Consider the following 13,256-nt stretch of genomic DNA (forward strand, 5'->3'; position numbering starts at 1 on the left):
AATGCCTGATGTGAAAGAGGCTCTTAATTTAGTTGGAGAATGTGTTATACAGAAGATCAGTCAGATGAATTACCTTACACTCTGTTGTTAACTAAAATAGCCGTTAGTGTGATTCTTTCCCTTTCTTTCCTGGTGTTTGTATTTTAATAGATGGAAATTTCTAAGTCAAACAAATTAATCTCTCAAGGTATTTTAGACAAGGAATAGATGGATGATCTCAAAATTTTAAATGATAAAATAAGGAATCTTTAAATCCTTTTGATTTTGTCTCAATCATCCCTAACCTAGGGCAAGGCAGAGTCTGGGTAAGGATACATTGCTCAATTTCATTCCCTTATTACACGTATGGCAAATTAGTTTTAACTTCCACGCCAAGTCTGACCAATTTCTAAGAACTTCCTGCATTGCTGTAGTGAAAAAACGTTTGCCTACCTCTGGGCTGAATGAAGAAGGATGAATACAGATTGATTACAATGTCTGCTATGGGCATGATAGCAAGAAGTACTGGTCCATATAACAAGTGAATTTTCATAGTCACCATAGGCCTTAAGACTTGGGCGTGCAAAAATGGAATTTTATTTCTGTAACTTCATTCCTATAGTTTAATTTTATTTTTGGCTTTGAGCCCTCAGTCTACCTAGTCACAACTCAATTCTGATTTTTATCAACCCAATACAATAATTTCTCAGTGACTTTTGATTTACAATTTAGCTCCATTCATTCATTCCCCACCTCTCGCAGCTATCATTGCTCCTTCCAAGTCCTGTCTCTAAACTCTCAGGGCTTATGCATCTTCCCTCTGATGTCTCCAAAGACAGAGCAGTTCTTTTTTTAGACTAGTCTATCTTTTAGTCCTATGCTGGAAACTGTTGCTGACATCTGACCTTGTTCCATTCCATTGTCACCATGGATGATAGCTAGAGCTTGTTTTTGAGATTGGCAGCTGGCTTTTCTGACTCCTTATTCTCTGCAGTGATGATCCAATGAATATATCATCCTTAGCCATCATGAGGTGGTTCTTGCCATATCCTTTTGATGTTAGTCTCCTTTCTTCTTCCCACCAACCTGTCTCCCCACTCACCTAATTTGAATGAGCCACTCTAGGCCCTTGGAAAACCATTGGATTACCTCCAGGGAAATACGGAGGGCAATATCCAGTGCTCTGGTGTCTACAAATCCAAAGCCACCATTTTCTATTGCTCTTTCTAATTACAAGAGCATAAGGTGCACAAGTATAGCTCTCACATTGGGAACTGGGCACACATCCAGTCTACTCTCAGATTTGCAGACTTAAGGGACCTTCCAAAAGCCTCTCTAGCTTTATCTAAATTTGTTCCTTCACTTTGATTTCTCTTTCAACTCTTCCCTGGGTCATAAGTGATTCCAAGTGATGACTCTTAAAGCTAAGAATTTGGTGTCTAACACACTGGTTTACAAACACATCTGTTATGCTGAATTCTGTCCCCCCAAAATTCGCAAGTTGAAGTCCTAACCCCCAGTATCTCAGAGTGTAACTTATTTGGAGATAGGGTCTTTAAAGAGATAATTAAGTTAAAATGAGGTCATTAGGGTGGGTTCCAAGCTAATATAACTGGTGTCCTTATAAAAGAGGAGATTAGGACACAGACACGCACAGAGGAAAGACCATGTGAAGACAGAGGGAGAAGATCGCCATCAACAAGACAAGAAGAGAGGTCTCAGTAAAAACAACACTGCCAACACCTTGGTCTCAAACTTCTAGCCTCCAGAATTGTGAGAAAATAAATTTTTGTTGCTTGGGCCTCTCAGTGTGTGATATTTTGTTATGGCAACCCTAGCAAACAAATACAACATCTTCAAAATTTTGCTAGTGATAACTGAAAAGTAAATGGTTCTTAATGTCTCAAATTTTTAATACACAACATATGTTTGCCACATAGCTTCCATTCTGGCTATAAAATCAGCTTTTGAAACCTGAAAGTCTCTGATTCATGTATCGTCTAAGGGAATATAAAATTTGGAACTTTATTATAGCCTCTAGCTAGCCCAGAAATAAGGCTCAGAACTCAACTAGTGAGAGATTGGAGAGCAAAAGCCAATATTAGAATAGAGAAACAAGAGAAGCTTGATTTAAACTGAAGCCTCATCTAAGTAAAGAATTACTGTGACCACAGGACCTTTGCAGATGCCCCTGCCATCAGTTCCATGAATTATGTGGGAGATATAAGAGAGTCTTACCTTCCTGTCAAGCTCTACAAGGGCAAAATCTGTGACAGCTCCTTATCCTACCTTCTAACATAGTTGAGTTCAAGGGTGAGCACCCATCCTTTCCCCAATAAGTAACATTTTACTTGATCTGACTTGAATTTAGCTAAATTGCTTTTCTGTTTCTTTCTAACATTGGTAATTAATCCACTCCAGCAGCTGGAGTCTTATCTTTTCCAACACCCTTGTAATGGTGTTTGACTTCTAAATCAGGCCATCTATTTCAGGAGGGCAGAACTGGGTTCTGAAAAACATCCCAAAGTCACTGGCAGTTTTTTCTTTGCTTTGGTAACTGAGTGAAACATTCACCTATTTGCCCATTCAATAAAGATTAATTGGGCATCCACTGACCCTATACTAAGCACATGAGAAACAATACCTACAAAGACCCTCTGTCTGAGAGCCAAAGGTCTCCTGAGTCCAAGGGCAGAATTGAAATGGGCTGCAGAGGCAGTTGTGACGCCAGGAGATGAGCGCCCCTTCCTGTTGCTTAGGCAATTTTAAGTTGTCAAAACCTACCACCTTAAATTATGAGAGCCTATTTTAAGATTTGACTCACAAAAAAAAAAAAAAAAAAACAAGAAAGATGAGGACCTCAGATACACTGCTGGGTCAGACAAAAAAAAAGAGGGAATCAAGTACAACCAAAACTAAAAAGGAAGTTCAGGAAATAGTAAATCATTCTGGACACAGTTTGGCTACTCAGTGGCTAGCTTATTGGCTGTTGGTCAACCTCTGTGTTGGCAGCCCTTGGGTCATACGAGAGGGGACATGGGTGCTCTGAATGAGTATCTGGGTAGAGTTTCTCTCCCTGCAGGAAATTTCAGGCAAGGTCATTTTGCTCAGAGGGACTGTGGCTGTCTCAGGGGCCCAAATTCATCCGCAGTGCACTCTTGCTAAGTTTTAAAAGAAAGACGAGGGGCTAGCCTGGTGGTGTAGTTGTTAAATTAAGGCGCTCCTCTTTGGGGCAGCCTGGGGTTCACAGGTTCGAATCTTGAGCGTGGACCTACACACTGCTCATCAAGCCATGCTTTGGCGTCAACCCATGTACAGAATAGAGGAAGATTGGCATGGATGTTAGCTCAGGGACAATCTTCCTCAGGCCAAAAGAGGAAGATTGGCAACATATGTTAGCTCAGGGCCAACCTTCCACATACACACACAAAAAAGAAAGACAAGTCATGAGATGACATGAGGCCAGAGACTATGAGGCTGAAGGTGCCCATGGGAATTCCCTTGTGGTAGGCTAGCCAAAGTGCACCTGGTAACAGGACTTCCAGTGGGAGAGATCCTGTTGTGCCAGTATGGCAGCTAAGATTCAAAGCCAAGGATGAAGGTTCTAATCCCTGTATCCCAAAGGATACTTTGGCACCTGGAATCCAGCCCCCCCACCCATCAGGGTTTTAGGAGACGTCCTAACACAAGCCCTGCTACCACCAACAACCACTCCACCTCCTGCTTCCACAGTCAATGTATGAAGAAGGACAAAAGGGGAGAAGGACATTGACCTTTCAGAGAGGTGCGGGATTGTGTGCCCTTCCCAAAACCAAGAAGGGAAGTTCATTAAAAATCATTTGAGAGACTAGGGCTAGATGTAAGACGGGGAGAATGGTGTTTAACTCCTCAATTGGATGGCCTCTAGTTAGCAAACTTACAGATCTACCTGCTGGCAATCTCCACCCAATAATACAGTACTCCAAGGCCACAAATAACAAATATTACAAAACAAAAAGTTACACATTATAAATATTATCCCAGAAAACTAGAAGAAATGTGGAAGAAACAGATACATTTGTAGGGAAGCTTGGGAGGAGTTAGGAATGAGTAATATTTCAGGAACAAATGAAAGGGCAAGAGAATAGATTGAAAAAAGAGGTCTCAGTTCCCACTGCATACCAGTCTGGTCTATTGGGGTCTGGTGTGGACTGGCTAACAGAGCTGGTTGACATCATATGTTATGATCACTCTTTTGCCCATAACGTGGGCTGTGGGGAGTTGAGAAAGAGAGAAATTTTTAAAGCAGAATCACCATTGTGGGTGAGCTCACAGTCTGATGAGAAATTCAAGCGACAAAATCCATGCATGCATGCACATGCATACACTCACACAAACTAACACATCCACACAGATATCTGCTATTCAAACATGTCAAACAAAATGGCTACATATAAGCATTTACCCAGCTACTTAGATATGTGCATTGGTATTCACTATCACTAACGATCAAATTTGGGTGATGCTACTCGGAGTAGATTTGAAAGAATAGGAGAGCTGCAACAGAATTTTGATTAAGCAGAAGAGGTGTGATTTCCCATAAAGAAGTGGTGTGGTGGAGTGGACCTATGACTTGGGTGTAAGTGATAAGACTCAGATAATACTTGCTCCCATCAGATAATATAGCGACCATAAGGCAGGAGGAAACAAACTTTCAGGGTCAGTGACAACATATCAGCTGAATTAAGACAGTGAGTATCTCTCCATCATCAACAAAATGCTGGGTACACCAGCCATCAGCACTTAATTATGATTATCAGCCACCTGAGGGACTCAGGGTCTAGAGATTTCAAAGGATTCTCTTGACAACCAGCAGGAAGTCTTTCTTAATGAGATTTCGTCTTGCCCATCGGCTTCTCCATTCCTGATTCCATGTCTTTTTCCCTCAGACTGTAGGTAAATGGGTTCAACATGGAGACCAATATGGTATAGATCACAGTCACAACACCATCCGCAATAGTGCAGCTGAACAGTAGCCTGAAATATACAGAAGTGATACTCTCATAAAGCATCTTACAATTGTGATATGGGAGCCACAGGTGGAGAACACTTTTCATTTCCCTACTGGTGAATAGATCTTGTAAAGAGCAGTGGGGATTCACAGATAAGAGTTGATGATGATGAAAGTAAAGGGGGTCATCACAGCAGCCTGAACTTATGTCATTCCCACAGTTTCATTGACAAAGGGAAGAGTAGGACAACGTCAGCACTGGATTGACATCACATAAAAAATAATAAATGATATTGAAAGTGCAAAAGATAAATTGAGTCACAAGAAGGAACTGCAGGAAGGAATAGAGCTAAGAGATGGAGCAAGAGACAGCCTAGAAGAAGGATGCACTGGTGGTAGCTTGTGATGGTGACATAAAGGAAAAACTCACATATGGCCATATTGCAGGCAATGGCCACGGCTACCAGGAGGTGACTATTTGCATTCCCAAAGGCCAAGAAGAATTACATCCATGCCAGACACTCAGCAGAGGAAATAGTCTTTGTCTGATTAGAAGTTGACCAGCATCTTGGGGGTAATGAGTATCATGTAGCAAATATCAGCAAAGGACTGGATGCTCAAGGAGTTGACAGGCAGAGTGAATGTCCAGAACGATGAACAGGTTCTCAATTAAAGCAAGAGGGATATGATGAGAAAGAAAGTAAAGAGAGACTTCTAGTCCTCAAACCAAAAGGAGAGTCTCTGGAGGATGGATTCAAAGTAAATAGCTAAGTTACTCCTTCCCACGGGCTTGAATTCAACTGTAGATAAATAAACAATTTTAATAAATGCTGCCAGATTAGATTCTCAGCAATTCACACTCACAATAAAAATATATACAGATTTATAAATATATACATATTATAAATATATAAATATTAAAAATAAATAAAAATATATACAGACTACAGATTTCTCTATAGGCCCACCAACTAATCTTTATAATCTCAGTCAATCGGATGATGGACAGTGGTGTCTTAGTACATTTCTCCCTACTGATGCAGTTATGCAGCTTCATCTATCTTTATTGGGCATTTGCATCTCCTCTTCCTTAAATTGTTTAAGTACTTTGCCCTTTGGGGGAATTGTTGTCATTTTCTTAGCAAATTATAGGATCTCTGTAAATTAACCACCTGTTTGCTATATGTATTTGCAGGTATTTTTTCCAAATAAATTGTCCTGTAGCTTCAATTACAAAATCAACATTTTTGTACTTTCTACGTAATCTAATTTCTTCATCTTTTCTTTCATATTCTGAGTAAGAAGGTCTTTGTTATTTAAAGAATATTAAAATTAGACTCTAGTATTTCATTGTTTTAGTTTTGGGCCTATATTTTTAAGCAATCTAGAATATATTTATATATAATGCTTATATATCCATCTTCCAGATGCCAGTATTATTTATTTAATAAAACACTCTTTCCTGCTTAATTAAAAAGTCTCCAGTATCGTATAATAAGTTCCATTATATACTTGAGTCTATTTCTGGACTCCTTATTCTGTTCCACTAATGTAATTATCTCTGCATCAAGCCATAATGTTTTTAAAGTACATACTAAGTAATTCTTTCTTTGAATCCTATTTTTAAAAACTATCATTGACAATTCTCACACATTTATTTCTTTATGTGAACTTTTAAAAAGTGGTAGACTCATCTTCACTTTTCTCTTTTTACGATCATCCTCGGGTGTGGTAGCATACGTGAATTACGGGAGACCAAATGGATTGTGTGTAAAGCGCTTAGACCAGTACCTGGCTCATAATTGACATTCAGTAAATATTGTTGTTGTTTTTGTTGTTGCTGCTACTTATTTGTCCCTTTCATAATGCCCAATGTGATCAGATGGACAACTTGGATTTGATCATAAGACAATAAGTTAGACTTGCCTCATCCAGAACTTGCTTTAAGTTATTTTAACATAACGAGTTTAGGAACAGAAAGAATCATCAGTTAGCTCTGCAGAATTCTCTACATTAGGATTCTGAGCCCAAAGTCCAGAAAACAGTAAAGTGTTACTTTGCTCCCACTTTGCCATTTTTCCTTGGGCAGCATCTCTCTTAGCAACCTCATGGAAACAGGCAGCTGGATCTCAGATTGGGATCCAAATTTTCTTGAGTTCGCTCGCCATGATGCCTTCTTATAATTTCCATCATCTAGCAAGCTAGCACATACTTTTTAATAAATTTAAAGATGACAACCAATGTACACTAGATTATCATGGTAATGGAAAGGTAACTAGCATAAATCAATCACCTACAATTCTAACTGATGGGAATTAATGACCTCATTTTAAAGATGAGGAAACTGAAGCTTGGATCAGTGAAGTGGCTTGCCCAAAGTCACCAGCAGGTAAGTGGTAAACAGAATTCAAACTCAGAATTGACTAATTCTAAATCTCAAGTGCCTACCCAAACACCATGGGGAGAAATGGGAGATGTCTGAGGCCAGAACTTAGCCTGTGTGAGGATATTAGCAAGGACAGCCCTGACCTTCCCCAGAGTCCCTTCTTGGCTCCTACTCCAGAAGAATTCTGAACCAGATGAGCCAGTCTCCCTTTTGCTCTCAAGGGAGAGCATGTTCCTCTGACTAGACAGGGGATGGGTGTGCCTGGGTAGTCTCTGTTTCTCTGACAAAGAACTGTGTTAAGATCAGTTGTGGCTATGGTTACATTGAGATTTATTTGATGTGCTAAGAGGCTCCAGGCTTAATTCCCAATTCACCCATTCACCAAGGAGAAGGCAGACTTTGTTTAATTAGGCTGTAAGGAGCTTCCCTGAGTGGTTATTGGCATCAAAGAAAAGGAGCCTGGAGGTTCACCAGCAAGCCCTCCCCAGAGCCTCATTAACAAAGATGAGATTGGACCCTCTGAGAGAGCTTCTGAAGGATAGTGGCTCAGAAACTTTTCTGACATGATGTCACGAGTGAGGTCTCCTGGTTTTCCCCTGGGCTGTTCTCAAGGGGCCACATTCTGCTTTAATTATAGAAAGGAGAAAGGGGACACCATAACTCAGAAGCTTTGCCTCCTCCTATCTGAGCCCAACCCTCCAAGGGGAGAATTGGAAGGAGCTACTGAGTAACCAGTTTTAGAGGGAGAGGATTTTTAAATAAATTCTAGCCAGGGCCTTTTTCCCTTATATTCTTGGAATAACATTATGCTTGAGAAATACAAATCAACTCCCCATTCCTGTTGGTCTCCTAATTAAGATCCTTTGTGATAATGTCTACTTTATCTAAAGCAGTGGTTCTTAGCCTCCTCCACACACTTAGCATCACTTGGGGAGCTTTTAAAAAGATCCTGCTGCCTGGGACCACACTCCAGACCAATTAAATCAGAATCTCTGAGATGTGACCCTGGTATCAGTAGTTTTAAGTGATTCCAATGAACAGCCAAGGTTGAGAGCTGCTGATCTCTTTAGAGGACCCCACTTGGCTTGTGAAATTGGTTAAGAGCTGTTGTTGTGGTTTTAGCATTCAGCAAATTAATGACCTATTTCCCGTCTCCTAGGTATTTATTTTACATATCATGATTTTTTTTAAGTTTTTTCTATGTCAACATTTGATGCTGAGAGAGAACACAAAAAAGCCACTAAATTAAAAATATTTTAATTCTATTTTCCTGGTCTTCTATCTTTCTATTTTCCATTTTTTTATTTCCTAAACACACATATAACACATGAATATAGTCTAGTTGTGAAATTCAAACAGAAGTTATGAAGTAAAAACTGAAAGCCCTTCCCGAGTCCCACCCACAAACCTGTTAGATATAGTAATATATCTTTACATATGCAAACGTAAAGATGAACAGCATTGCAACCACACTTTGTAAATATACTGTCTTTGGACTTGAATTTTCATCTAACAAGATGTCTTGGAGATGGTTCCAAGTCCCTACTATCTACAATCTACACTACTGTTTTCAACTGTTCCATAGTATTTTAATAATATTTTATAATATGAAGCTACCATAATTTATTTAACAATTTCTTTATTCCTGGGCATTTAGATAGTTTCTCTTTTCTCTTATCTCTTATCCTTAATATTACGCTGCCAGGATAAGGAAAGAAAAGATCAGAATGGGATCCCCTTAATAAAGAGTGCACAGCCAATGGTACCTGGGGACAGTGAGATCTGCAATTAATTTTTATGTTTTTCTGCATAGTGATCTCTCTGTGTTACCTTCAAGTCTTGGTAGAGTCTGTTAATACACAGCCTTGAGCAGTGTGTCGTTTGAGAAATAAAGGGCAGTGACCTCAATCACACATCGCAGTGAAACAAGCCAGAGAGAACTACAGCAGCAGCAGAGAGACATGCTCATGGAAAGACCAGTAAGGACATTTAGTCTCAGTGCATGGGGCATTGGCCAGGATAGCCAACTCTTCAAATGAGAAGCAACTCGCCTGAAGCATGAAGAACTCGTAAACATTCAAGTTATATATGTTCCATCACTAAAATTCAGGCAAATCTCTCATTCCATGCCATAAGTATGAAGCAATGCTTCCCTCCTTCCTCTTAAAAAATGAGTAAAATTGACATTCCTCCATGTTAATTCCATAAAATTACATACCATGACAAACCACTTTGAAAAAAGGCTGTCAACAAGAGGGAGACTTTGAATGATTTAGAACAGAGAGGTGACCAAATAATTACAAAATTATTTGTAATTTATAAAGATCACTCTGGTCACCAGATGGAAGATGTTTGGGGTTGTGGGGATAGCTCCCATTTGTCCATTTACCTTTCTCTCCACACTTGTCTACCCTGCTCTGTGCTCCATGAGGATGATATATGAATCAAAAGCTTCCCTTTCTAAAGTTCAACAATGAGAAAACAAACAACCCTATTTAAAAATGTGCCAAAGACCTTAAAGACACCTCACCAAAGACGATATACAGATGGAAAATAAATATATGAAAGGATTTTGAATAGCATATGTCATCAGGGAGACGCAAATTAAAACCACAGTATGATACTACTATCTACCTATCAGAGTGGCCAAAATCCAGAACAGACAATACCAAATGCTGACGAAGATGTGAAGCAATAAGAATTCTCATTCACTGCTGGTGGGAATGCAAAGCGGTACAGCCACTTTGGAAGATATTTTGATGGTTTCTTACAAAACTAAACATGCTCTTACCATATGATACAGTACTCATGCTCCTTGGTATTAACCTAAAGGAGTTGAAAACTTATGTCCACACAAAAACCTACATATGGATATTTATAGCAGCTTTATTCATAATTGCCAAAACTTGGAAGTATCAAGATATCCTTCAGTAGGTGAATGTATAAATACACTGTGGTACATCCAGACAATGGAATAATATTCAGCAAAAAAGAAATGAGCTATCAAGCCACAAAAAGACATGGAGTAACCTTAAATGCATACTACTAAATGAAAGAAGCCAATCTGAGAAGGCTGCATACCGTATGATTCCAACTATATAACATTCTGGAAAAGGCAGAACTATGGCGACAATGAAAAGATCAGTGATTGCCAAGGGTAGGGGGTAGAGGTAAATAGGCAGAACACAGAGGATTTTTAGGACAGTGAAAATACTCTGTATGATTTTATAATGATGGATACATGTCATTATACATTTGTCCAAACCCATGGAATGTACAACACCAAGAGTGAACTCTAAGGTAAATTGTGGACTTTGGGTGATTATGATGTATCAGTGTAAGTGCATCCTTGGTAAAAAAAAAAAAAAAGTACCATTCTGGAGAGTGATATTGGTAATGGGGGAGACTATGCATGCATGAGGGCAGGGGGTATATGGGCAATCTCTGTACCTTCCTCTCAATTTTATTATAAACTTAAAACTGATCTAAAAACTAAAGTCTATTTTAAAAAAATTAGGTCCCTGGCCCTGTAGCCAATGCAAGGTACTAGTAGGAGAGTCAGAGAGATGGAGAAGAATAAGATGAGGGTATTTATTCTACCAACCTCCTTTCTGCTGGTCACTGTAGTTATCTATGTCTAGATATTAGAGGCCACAGCTCCTGTCTGGAGACCCTCTTCATACAGTAACCTTGTTCAGGTTCTGAGAACCACTCTGTCATTGCCCCTTCAGGTATAGGGGTATAATGGCTCCTTGCTGTTGCTAGCCAAAGATACTGCATTATCCCTTGACAATTTCCTTAAATTCTACCTCCACCTTGGAAAATAATCCCTTTATAAATTTCTTCTCATTTGGAGTATTCCATCTCTTTCTTGCTAAAACTTGACTGACACAAGGCAAAAGATACTAAAGGGAAATATACCTATTAGGGGTTTGAGGTAATATACCAAGTAAGAGATGAAAAGTCCTGAGCTAGGGCAGTGGCAGTGGAGACAGAGAGGAGAGACAGATTTGAGCAATTGGGAGGAGAAAGTTTTGATCAGGCTTAGTGATTACTTAAACAGGGAGGGGAAGGGTGGCAGTAGGAGGGAGGAGTTAGAGGCTATTTTCCAGCTCTTAGCTTTGATGACCAGGCAGATGGCTGTACTAGTCATGGGAAAGGAAACAAGTTGGGTGTGGAAGTAGTAATGGGTATATCCAGTAGCCAGCTATAAATATAAAGCTGTTGCTCAGAGAAGATTCCTTGAAACCGTATTGTGGGAAAGTAGAAAGACAGTGGACATAGGTTTAGTTTAGAAACAGCAGCGCCCCCTGCTCCCATCACTGTCTATCACGTCAGAAGTCCACACGGCCCATCTGCAGGACTGTCTTTCACTGACAAATTCGTGTCTCCAAGATCTCCACTCCACCCATTAGAAAGTTTGTGCCAGAAAGAGGATGTTTCTGTGGAAATCTTGATAATTCCTACTAAATCCACAAATATCTAATTCCCTAACAACTCTGCTCCCATCTCTTCTCAGCCTCCAAACAAACCCAGCCCCAGCCCACCACCTGGCCAAGTTCAATTTAACATTTACTAAGCACCTACTATGTGTTAAACATGCTGTTACGCACTGGAGATACACATATTAATAGGACACAGTCTCTGTCCTTGAAAGGGCTCACAGCCTTGTGGCGAGCCTCCACCCAGAAGGTGGGACAAAGAGACAATCACAATACAGTGTGAGGGGCTATGGTGTTGGGTAAGCAAAGTGTTGTGGAGGGCAACGCTTTGCTTAATTTTATCTAAAGAGTCTGGGAAAGCTTTACAGAAGAGATGATATGTAAACTAGGCCTTGAAAAATAGAGCAGAAATTTTCAAACTAAAAAGGAGCAAGTTTGAGAAGTACATTCCATTTGGAATGTGTCAGCTTAAGCTGTCCATGGGATATTCTGGAGGGAGTACAGATGCATGGACTTGCCTAGAGCTCAGGAAAAAACACTGATTCTGGTACCCTACGGTGCCTGTCACCATAGGGAGACACATACTTCTCAAAATGCATCAGAGCCCAATCAACTAACCCATAGAGCTCAATAGGATGGACTAAGGAGTGCAAATAGGCAAGAAGGTGCATATTAAATGCCACGGGGACATTTACATCAACATGACCATTATCATTAATATTTACTGAGTGATAACTATGTACCAGGCAGGACCGGCTACATAATTTTCAAGGTCAAATGTAAAATGAAAATTCAAGGCCTCTTCAAAAAGTATTAAGAATTTTAGGACAGTGACAGCAGAGCATTATAACAAGCACAGCAACTCTCTGAGCACAGGTAGCATGCTCATGAAGCTGGACTTGGTCCCAGGCAATCTAACTACTGCAAAGTCAAAATCTTTACTAATAAGATAATGAAATCAGGATTACTATTATCCCTAATTTATAAATAGTGAAACTGAGGCACAGAGCTGTCTAGTAACTTGCCCAATGTCATACAACTGGTAAGCAGTAGGGCAGAGATTTGAACTCACATTAACTTCAAAGCCCATATTCCTAACATCAACTTCTTTCACTTCATCCATGTTTCCTGCTTCTCTAACAAACTCGAAACCCCATCACTTCTGTGCCTTCATCAATTGTCACACCAGCCTCAAGACCATTCCTATCTGCCTAGAGGTTAAGGAACTCGCCCAAGATCACATAGTTAATGAGTAGTAGAGCTGGGATACAAAGTGAAGTGATGTGTTTCCAGAGCTCACCTCCTAACCTCTACACCATAGCCCCACAGCCAGATTCAGATCCTGACTTACCACTTACCTGACTCTTACTTTCAATCTAACTCTTACTTTTAATCTCTTTTATTTTTTTTTTTATTTTTATTTTTTTTGGCAGTTCATCTCATTGTTTATTTTTTTTTA

This window comes from Diceros bicornis, chromosome 28, assembly GCF_020826845.1.
Source record: "Diceros bicornis minor isolate mBicDic1 chromosome 28, mDicBic1.mat.cur, whole genome shotgun sequence".
NCBI lineage: Eukaryota > Metazoa > Chordata > Mammalia > Perissodactyla > Rhinocerotidae > Diceros > Diceros bicornis.